Here is a 12,023-nt window from a genome sequence, read left to right on the forward strand (position 1 = left end):
ACATTCAGTCTAATGCCCTGGCCATCACATATGGCCTAGCTGTTGGAGGGTATGCCCCTGCAGTGACTGTAGGCCCTATCCCGCTCACTGGGTGGTGCTTTGATGTGTACGTGTGTGCAGGCTATAGCACCCAGTACCCCAGGGTAGTCATCCATGTGGTTGAAGAGATGCATATTGCTGGTCTACTAATCATGTGTGTTGAGGACATGTACGTGCTCACTAGTATGTGTTGACATGGCGTCTGTGAACTGGTGCAATACTCTGGATGCAGATGCCTGTGAGATCCCCATGATATCCCCAGTTGGGCTGTGTGAGGTGCCTGTGGCTAGTATACCTAGGCCAACACATACCATGGTATCCACTGTGATGGGTTTCCCTCGGCCTGTTTGATGTGTCAGGTGTGGCAGGCACAGGTCAACAAGCCACTGTAGGAGGTCTCTGTCCACCCCATAGTGCTCTACCATTCCCAGCTGATGTAGCCCCTGGTAAGGCACCCTGGGTCTATAAAGTCTTATGTCACCCCAGTAAAGTTCTGCAATGTATGTACAGTATGCTTCTCGCCCCTCCCATGCTGTCAACTATATTCGAGCCCTGCACCCGGCTAACTACACACATACACTCCAGGGATCTGCATCACACCCTGGGGATAAATGGGATACACTATTGTCAACCTCATCTGCATAGTATAGTCTTCTAATGAATAGTTATATGACCCATACCGAACCTCCAAATTAATAACCACTGCTTAGTGTCGCTCAGATCTGTACACAACTGCTAACAGGTGCCTTACTATCACCATATTCGATGTCCCATGGTCTTCCCAGCAACAAAATAACCGGTGTCTACACGACTACAACCCGGGACCCTGCACACAACAGACGATGTGCATTACCACTACGCCATGGCAGATATACATACATTCCAGGTTATCATGTACAGATCATCCGGCACAAACATTCAATAGTGCTGATGTCCCCAGACATATATGTTTATATCTATGTCTATCTCTCTATATCTATATATATCATATATATTATATGTATACATATATACATATATATCTATATATATATATATATATATATATATATATATATATATATATATATATATACATACATACATACACACATATACATGTACACACATATGTAGATATTGCATTTATATCACAACAGCGGACCACATGACAGCAAATCATTAGACAGGAATGAAAAGGAAACTACATGTGCCACCAGCATCATGTAGTGTTGTTACTATCAAGGCATGTGTGTTTTGTTGCATCACACGTATCAGACTGTATTAAGGGTAAGAGTAGGGCTGCTGACATTTACTCACCAGACCTATTGGCAAATGTATGTGTTGACAACCCGGTGTCTTGGCAGAATATGCGGGCTGTGGACACTCTATAGGTCAGCAACAAAACACACTGAACACATTCTGCAGCTAGCCACCCACAGATACCAACACATAGGGTATAATTGCCAAACACACACACCTGCCACGCCTTGGAATTGAGCACCTACCTGTCTAGCCTACCACACTACAGCATTAGGCAGTAACAGAACGTGCTACTGAGTTTCAGCATCCCAGCACTCCTAGAGGCATACTTCTGGGTGGGTGACATCATCAGCAAAGGCAAAGACACCGATAGGGAGTGTACGGAGAGTGAGCTATCTAAAAACATCATTCTGTTCCCAGATAGCTGGAAACACACACACACGCGGCAGGGCTGGGAGTCAAACATACAACTAACTATCTTATCACACTACAGCATTTCGCAGTTACAGAACGCGCTACCGAGATTACTGGAACACAGCACTCCCAGAGGCATACATCTAGGTGGATGACATCATCAGCAAAGGTAAAGATGCCGATAGGGAATGTCTGGAGAGTGAGCAGTCTAAAAGCATTACTCTGTCCCCAGGCAGCTGGAAACACAGACACACACACTTGGCAGGGCTGGGAGTCGAACATACACCTAACTACCTTATCACACTACAGCATTACGCCGTTACAGAAAGCGCTACCAAGATTACTGGAACACAGCACTCCCAGAGACATACTTCTAGGTGGATGACATAATCAGCAAAGGCAAAGACGCCGATAGGGAATGTATGGAGAGTGAGCAGTCTAAAAGCATATTACTGTCCCAAGGTAGATGGAGACAAACACACGGCAGTGGTGTGAGCGGGACAACTGCCTATCTACGGAGAACTATTACAACACTACATAGATACGAGATGCGCCACAGACAGTACACCCTTCAAGACAGTCAACCAGTGTGTTCAATGTAGGAATCAATCCTGACGTGGGGTATGGACATCTGTTGCCTGGATGACCACTATCACTACACAGGATTTCAATAGTCATGCCAATACACAGAGGCATATAACTGACACAAGGTGTCACTGGGCATGCTCACACACTTAGTAGCACACGTCCATTTGGAATGTACTGTGTGTCCATCTACACAACAGCATACTGGGCATGCTCACACACTTAGTAGTAGTGAAGGGCTGTCTTGTATGCACACGGATTCGAAAAATGGAAGGGCACAGTGTGTCAATAGTGAACATTGTTAGCACGAACACTGCACTACATATATCTGACACCGGTCATCAGTGCTAGATGTGTAGCGTTCGTAATCACAGCTGACAATCCAGATCCAACAATGGGGAATATGGACATCTCTGCAGTGAGGAACACCTGGCATATGGCACAGTTGTGCACAACAGCACTACCACCATATACCTCAGATACAGACATGTGGGCCATAAGACCATGATGGACCACTCCAGGAGTTACTGTCCCCATGTACATGAAGGCCACTCACATGTACTGACCAGTACACACTCAGGAGTCATCACAGATGTCTCAGGTGCAGATCACAGTGGTAAATGCCGCATTCTACTATGTAGCCCTCAGACATCACCATGTCCTTGGACCAGCAACACAAATCCATACATTACTACAACACCATGTTACTCATGACCAGTGGACTGTACATAGGTCTACAGCAACTGTGCAGACTACACATGTACTGACAGGGTTCCATCATGTGTTATTCAATGCAATGATACCACTGTTCATAACCAGGTCGGCTCTACACATAACAGGGACCCTGGGCCTTACACAGCTGTTGCTGTACACCAAAAAACACTCATGTTTGGATATGACATACATGTAATTGCCATGGATATGTACATGGTCCACACACACACACAACATATATGTACATAGCATAGCTTTTGCTGTCCTCTGTGCAGACAAGTGGCTACAGCAATCACACGCATGCACATGGAAGGTAGATCCATGGCTGTTGAATGCTAACAGTACATAAGGTAGCAATGTTGACTGAGGTAACATTCCCTCTGCACTAGTTATCCATGACAACCATCATATCATACAACAGTTCATGTGTCATGTATGTCATCACACATGTCCACCAATTGCAATGCATACAAACATGGCTACATGACAGGAATGTAGGACCAATGCACATGTACATGTAGTGGTGTGCATTCAGCTACCATGCATGTGCAGTAGCTGATGTATGCCGTTCATCTGTGTCTAACTACAACATGCAGTTGCAATGCAGCCCCATCATTGACACCTGTATATGGTGAAATACTGACAGTACGGTAGGATGTACATCAGGTATGGATGGATGTGTGTACATAAAGTGGTGGTCTACCTTTGCAGATGGATGTTTGCTGAAGACAGCTCACAGGTGTGTCACAAGCCATCCTACCATGACATGTGCAAACAGTACGCTATGTTACTGTTACTTGAAGGTGAAGACATACAACCTACACAGCGGTCAGGGTGTTACTGACTGTAAATCACTTGACACCTGTAACACTTACGTCCTGTGTGCATATAGCAGCACAATTGCCGAAAGTGGCTTTGGTACACATAATGCGGCCAATACAGCTGCATGTCTGTCAGACATATCATCATATAGCAGGTGTATGATTCACAGTATTGCCATGTGTGTTTGCTTGTGTGACCATATATGCCACGTATGGTGGGGAATACATCCCAATTGTTACACACCCCTGTACACTGTTGTAGAGATCTGTACATACTGCAGTGTAGAAAGCAAGACGTAGGCAGGGGTGGTGTGTGTATCACATACATGTCAGCTATCTGTATGTGAATGACATTTCTGGACGCCACAGTGTGTGTGTGTGTGTGTGTGTGTGTGTGTGTGTGTGTGTGTGTGTGTGTGTGTGTGTGTGTGTATATGCATGTATGTATGGCTGTCTGGTGCACGGAGTGAGGGTGTATGCTACCATACAGAACAGACAGGATCCCAAACCCCTCATAGTGATGCAGTCTACTACCCTGTTGATGCCATCGGTCTCAGCCTTACTGGCTACTTGTACATGTTCATTCTCTGTGTCACATCATGTGGGTGCACAGTACTGTGAAGGTGATTACCACATAGGCAGGGGTCCTCACCTCAACACTATCGAGTGTGCATTATAGTGTTGTTGACCCCGTGAGTGTGGGCATGTTACTGTGTGTTTCTGTGTATGTCTGTGCGTGTTCTCATCCTGTAATGTGACAGTGTATTACTGCTACACAGTGAGGCCTCATGCTATCAACTGGCCTCTAATGTTGACATCAGCCAGACCGCTGTGTAACCCCCCCCGCACCATGTCACTATACCCGTGATGTGACCCGGTATGGATGTCACGTCTCTAGCCACTGTAGCCTATTAAACAGCTCACATACTGCTGGATCAGTAGATGTGTGGATATCTGTGGAATGGTAGCCTTTCTAACAGTGAGATTGAGGCTACATATAGCATGCTGGTATTGCCATACATGCCTGTGAGTACTCCACATTTACACATGGGAAACTGCAAACACTGCTACTTATTGGCACATGCAATTAGACCTTAAGGAGGGAAGCAGGGCATCATTACCAATATGTTGTTACTGTTGTTACCAAGACACATACTGTGAACACACAACAATGCACTCTAACTGCAAACACTGTAAGATAATCGCACGTGCAATTAGACCTTAAGGAGGGAAGCAGGGCATAATTACCAACATGCTGTTACTGTTGTTACCAAGACACATACTGTGAACATATAACAATGGATTCTAAACCTGTACTACATGGTATGTCTGGTGCATGTCAGCAGTACACAACAAATGTAATATACACTTATCTTACTATTCTGTTCACCCTGTGCATCAGACCATATGAGCATGTCCCTGCACCGATGGTGTGGATGACAGGGGTGCAGCACAGGCATCATCATATGCACAGGGTGATAATGTTTGCCAGGGGCATAGGCTGCACCAGTGGATGACATCATGTGTGTGGGTTAGGGCCAGTGATCTGATTGGACATGTGTGGTTGTTATGCATGTGGATGTTGTGGTGCTCTACAGATGTTTCTGCTGTGTGCGTGTATGTGTGCACACAGTTCTGCCATGTGTCCGGCCTACACAGGGGTATTATTGACAGCTCCAGCTTGTACAGACCAGGATGTACAGCTCACTGTGTCCAGCCACGTGACCTGTGCCTGCCAGGGGTTGCACAGTCACTACCAGGCAGAGGTACAGATTGGCTACTGTCCGATGACACATGTCCACTGGAACTGTGTCCCTGCTGGGAACTTCTAGGGCCATGTCCATGTGGCCTGCTGTGTCCTGGTGTGGACAGGGCAGCACCAGCACTGTGGGAGCAGGCATGTGAGGTAGCTCATTCACGTTGACCTGAACCAGGTGGTGTAGCTGGTCTACGTCCACGTGACCTACGCCTCACTCCTACCAGATGTTCCAGCACAGACAGCTCATGCTCGCGGATTGCCATGCCATGGTCAAGGATTCCAAACATGTCACCCAATCGCCTGTCCAGAACATCAGCAATCTGCTGTTGAGCATTTGCCAATGCCTGGATGTTGTCATTTAAAGAACGAATAGCAGCCCTCTGAAGCCTCTGCCCTTCTCTGTTCTGCCATTCAGCATTTGCCTGTGCTGCCATTACAGTCTGAAATATGCGTCTGGTGACACCAGCTACTGCGCTCTGTCCTGCAGGTGCATGTCTGCCAGAGGTCCTCCCATGAGCAGCACTGGCCACATGCCTGTGTGGCACATCTGCAGTCATTACACTGACACCATGGCGTGAAGACACACCTTCTGTAGCCACCACACATTCCTGTTCCAAGCTAACATACGCTGACTGTCCTTCCTCTATAGCCACTGGTGATGGGGTATGTGTTAACATGAGAACTGTGTGTGGAGAAGAGGGGGACATAGCTGGTATGGCAACCATTGGCACAGATTCAGCCCCTGACAACCCTGCCTTTACCTCATGCATATGTTCATCACTGCTAGAATCTGTGGGGACATTAACATCAGATGGACCGCAGGAGGGCAATGCACCTACATCAACTGTGAATGCAAAGAAAGACTCTACATTACAATAGACACACAGACAGAGACACAGACACACAGACAGACAGAGACACAGACACACAGACAGACACAGACACACAGACAGACAGTGACACAGACACACAGTCAGACAGAGACAGAGACATAGACACGCAGAAACAGACACAGACACACAGACAGACCACGCATGTGATTTGACAGACGGCATGCAGCATGCATGTGATACAGCAGACGGCATGCAGCTCAGACATTAATAGTGGTAGTTAGCATACATCCCTGGGTTGCACACAACAGCAAGCAGGTGTCATATCAGAAGCCATGCAGTTCACACAATCATGGTAGTGAGCATGCATCCCTGTGATACACCATGTGGACCAGCACAGTTTAACAGTACACATGGCTGATGTGACCTTGACATTAACATGTAGTATGACATGTAATCTGCTGATGTGTGCATTGACATGCATACATGTCTGACACAATGGTGTCCTGACACATGTACAGCAGTGTAATGGGTATCATTTGCAGTGTTGTCTGTATGCCCTACACATAGAATGCACTTTTAGCAGATGTGCATGAGCATTGAAAGGTAGTATGAGGCATCTACATTGCTATACAGTATGAAGTGCAGACACTGTGCCATTGCATGGCATCATGAGGCATCTATATTGCTATACAGTGTGGAATACACACACAGTGCATAGCCATGACTGTGTGCATACACATTACATAACTACTGTGGATTGTGATCCACGTCGCTGAGGTGTATACACACTAAACCATGCTGTGTCATGTGACAGGTCACTGTAAGATCTACGGATGACACCCCTGCACAACTACTAAAATGTCTTAGCTGCCTGGCAACCATGTCCACACATGGCAAACTTGTCAATGCACCATGTCCCACATGACATTTATGTACCACACACACAAGATGCATGGCTGACAGTGATGTCCAATAGCAGCAAGGGAAATGTACGGTATCTGTGGCCTGATGTGGTGTCTATGTCTGTGGAAGCTGTACAGGTGACTACTGTCATGCTATGACACAGTCATGATGTTCAACACATCTTATATGGTCGAATTAAGTGACACCTCCACAAGCTATGCACAGGCTTTTAGGATGTCCAGTGTTCTACATCAACTATATAACCATTCAACAAAGGCTATAGTTGGACCATGTGTGGACAATGTGCAACAGGGTGTATACACATCACATCTACTGTGTGTTGCTACATGTCTCTGGCCATCCTCCATGGCCATGTGTGAACATGTGTTGGCCAAATGTTTGTGATGGCCATCTATCTCACATGTCTGTATTGTCCTATATGACATACACCCATGGATGTCAGATACGTCACTGCCCACAGGGTTATGCAGACAAAGGGTTGTATGTTTGGTATGTGGGGTATGTATTATGGGATAGTGAGACAATATTGCAGTCGGAACACTACATGTCTGGGACATATCAGATGGCACATCACAATGTGTGCACCAATTTCAGGGGCAAATTACACAATGGTGAATCCTGTGGGTTGCCCATATCCCAGCTCACTGTGTGGTACTGTTTGCGTACCACACGTGTGCTGTTCCAATGTATAGTACATATGCCTACATTGAACAACACCTCCACCTTTGTATGCACAGCTGTCCACACATCAAGCAATGACAGATACTGTGGTTTCATGTCGGTGTTTCATTTAGTTTGTATATATTGCACATGGGTAGCCAGTGTGATTGATGACAGATGTGACCTGTATATCGTGACTGGACCATACATTATGTGTACATGTGTTAACTGGCCACATGGCAAACAGATCTATACATTAACATGCCTGATACTGATAACTGCCACTTGCAATGGACTGATGTCTGTGCGGCATGCCAGAGGTACCTGTATAGGGGTGACACAGCAGTTTGTACATTATCCATGACTGTATGACAGCTACAAGGTGCACTGTGCATGTTAATACATTCACCTGTACAATAGCATATAGTATGCACATGTGTGCATACACAGGGTAGCATACTATAGTATGTGGGATGTGTCTAAACATACTTTGCATATGATGTTACATTACATATTGTACAGTGACACATGCAACTAAATGGGATATAATCGTCATATGTGCAGTAGTGACTTACCAGGCAAGTCCAGGCTCGGTGGTTGGGAGACACCCACCTCCACGATGGCAGCTAGTGTTTGTGGATGCTGTTCTGAGGGTGTCCCCAGGCTGGCCAGTAGCTCGTCGGTGGGTGTGAGTGGGGACTGGCTTGGTGGCCCACCACCTGTTCCACCTTGTTCCCTGGCGATTGTATTGGCATGCTGTTTTGCATGTCATATCAGGTCCGTGCAATGTCTGCGCACCTGCTGGTAGGTGCAGTTATGGCCACCCACATCATTAACCCTCCTGCAAAGTTCCTGCCACAGGTCATCACGCTGCTGGGCAGCTGGGCATGCTGTGGCACATAGCTGAACAACACCTCATAGTTATCATGGAGGTACAGTATGAGGGAATCATCCTCCAGGTGGCTATACGCTGGCAGGCATGAACGAGGCATTATCTGGAAGACATAATGATGGAGACAGGTCACAGTATCACAGAGATGTACAGAGATACAGCTGCACATACATTTGTATTAAATCTAGTACATATGAACAGTTATCTTTGCAAATCGTCATGACCCTGACACGACTGACATGTTTGTGTCACACACATGTAACACCCGTTGTGCATTGGATATCATCACCATATATGTGTGTCACCTCATTACATTGCTCATACTCCATGTGAAGGCTATCTTGATGTGGGCATGTCTGTTTGCCTGTACTGGTGTTCTTACCTATCAGCACATGCCTGGATGTGTCCACAGTAATGCTGTTGACCTTGATGCTGTGTATATGTCACATATCAACACATACACTGCCTTAACGGACATGAGCAGTGACAATGCACACATGCACACGGAAACCTTTACATGCATGTGTTTTGCCATATACATCTACACGGCACTGTACAGCAGTTCAACATCTTGCCACGAATCGCCTGTGTTGCACATGTGATACACATGGGACAATGGCTAGCCGGACGTTATTCGCAGGGATGGTTATCAACTATAGCATGTACGGGCAAGGTTTTCTAGCTGTATCTAACAGCCATTTTGCCACCGCCAGGTGCATCAGTGCCACATTACTGATCCAGACAGTTAATGATACATCTACCATGCAGTCATCGCACCATGTATGACAGAGATGACATGTGCAGCTTTGATGGACAGGGTTGCATGGTATGGCAGGAGTATGTAACATGTATGGCACAGGGATCTGTCCTGCATGTGGCGATCCTTGTAGTAGGATGGTAGCTGTCCATGATGTATGTCTTCCAGATCAGGATACGTACGTGTAGCATGTCCAATATCACAGTGTAGCACATGTCTTTATGCAAGGTAGCCAGCATGTTGCATAGTGGAGGTGAGGATTGTGAAGGCTGGTATCGCCCATCCACACATGGCCAATACTGCTTAAAGGTGATATGTGATCCGATATTGGTCACCCGAGTGCTGAGTATGCCTGTCCAATGATCTCCATGCTCATGGATGGCACCCTGTCATGACATGGGTGCCTCGTATGACTACCTAATAGGCCTGGAGACGTCACCAGCTCAGGGAGGTGAACTGCACAGCACCATCCCTTACACACAGTGTCCATAACGTTGACCGCTACCTAGGTGGTAGTTAATGGGTACAGGGTTATTCACATAGCGGTGACAATGCTATTAGCAGCTGTCAGATTTTGCGCATATGTCACACACCTCACCCACAAAGCCCATTCTGTATGTTGTCCACAACACTGAGACAGCTATTGCTCCTAGGTCATGGCCATTCACATCCTTACATACACAGATGCCTCCCATTTGTCTGTGTGGTATGGGATACAATGAGGGGGGAGTACAAAACATTAACCCTGTTTTACTATAGCTGCCACTGGTGTGATATATGCACATGTCACTCAGACACCTTTTGTAGTGTTGCTTCTGTCAACAGGCCACTGGTAGAACACTCCTGTGACATACGAAGGTACATCTAGTATGCTCAGTGTAGCTGGAACACAGTATGAGTGATGATGTCCTATGACCTGTCACAGGTATGCTATGCAGAGTGAAATCATCCATACTGTCATCTACATCTGTACTGCTAACATCTACATTGATAAAGATTCATAGACTTGCAGACCATACTCAGCAGGGTAATAGTGCAGTGCCTCCAATTATGACTGACATCTCCATTGTGGGTTGCAGTGGGTTTATATTATCCAACACCCTATCTGTATTGCATATTCATGCTCAGCACTTGTTCTGAACATGTAAGCACTTCATGAGCTACTAATTACTATAGCACCCATTCCAACTCATTTCTTACAAGGACACTGTCTGTCCTTACATTTCCAGCTTGCTTACAGTACAACAGCTGTTGTACACACGTACCTCACATATCTTGTGAGACATGGTTGAATATACAGGCATGTCCAAGTGTCACCTACCAGTGTTATTGTCTGTCTATATGATGAATATGGCAAACATGAGGCAATAGAGCAATTGTCTCATGTACACAGTCAATGCTCACCTCCCAACATATGACACTACAGCCTGTGGGAGATGCACATATGTAGCCATGCTGGGGGTAATGCTCTCACCAACCCAGACTGAACCTGACATTCATGTGGGGATGTTAAACATTTGCAACATACCCCACTCATCACATAGTCTCACTAGATCTCCACCACCACAGGCCACACATAGCATGACTACGACATTTGCAGAACCTCTCCATACTCTCTGTGTAGGCAACAGAGGCAGCCCCCATCACCAAACACAACACCAATTACTTTTAGCCCACAGGCTCATGAGTGCTCATCAACTACAGTCAATAGGGTGTTATAACATACCCAACACACCAGTTATAGGTGACTCTGTAGGTGGTCACACTGATGTCCCACTCAGCAGGCTACACAAGGCGATAGTCGCTTACATCTGGCTGTCAGGTAAAGGGATCCGCAACATAACCTATGCATCCATGCCACACCTCACCAGGTACAATTTGACTGTCATTCTCCATGTTAGTGTGCCTGCCCTGAGATGTAACTTCCTGGACTACATGTACAGGGACATGCAATAGCTCTCCGGTTTTGTAGCCCAGAAGGTATCACCCAAGCCCTGAGAAGCATTCTGCATTCATCCAGACTGATACCACTGTACAACGACTGAATGTTTCACTTCAACAGTTGCCTATGCTTCTGCTGTCATTCTACAGGCATCCAGTATCTGTCTGCTTTGAATGACATGGTCAACAAAACACGATGCTTTAGCACAGATGACCTGCACCTGTCATCCTGTCACCCTGGGATTACAGATAACATGTAAGGCTCTTGCTGCTCCTATACTGCCTGTCTTGGACAGTTTCCAATAACATTCACCACCAGAACAGGAACAGGCAAGCAAAACCTGGGGTAATGTTACTCAATGTTTGACATCTTCATCTCTAACGCACTCAGGTGAGGCACTTTTTATAACGGACCATTTCGATATCTCTGCAGTGACTGGGA

The sequence above is a fragment of the Protopterus annectens genome, chromosome 3.part1, assembly GCF_019279795.1.
Source record: "Protopterus annectens isolate FY-2018-M chromosome 3.part1, PAN1.0, whole genome shotgun sequence".
Classification (NCBI taxonomy): Eukaryota; Metazoa; Chordata; order Ceratodontiformes; family Protopteridae; genus Protopterus; species Protopterus annectens.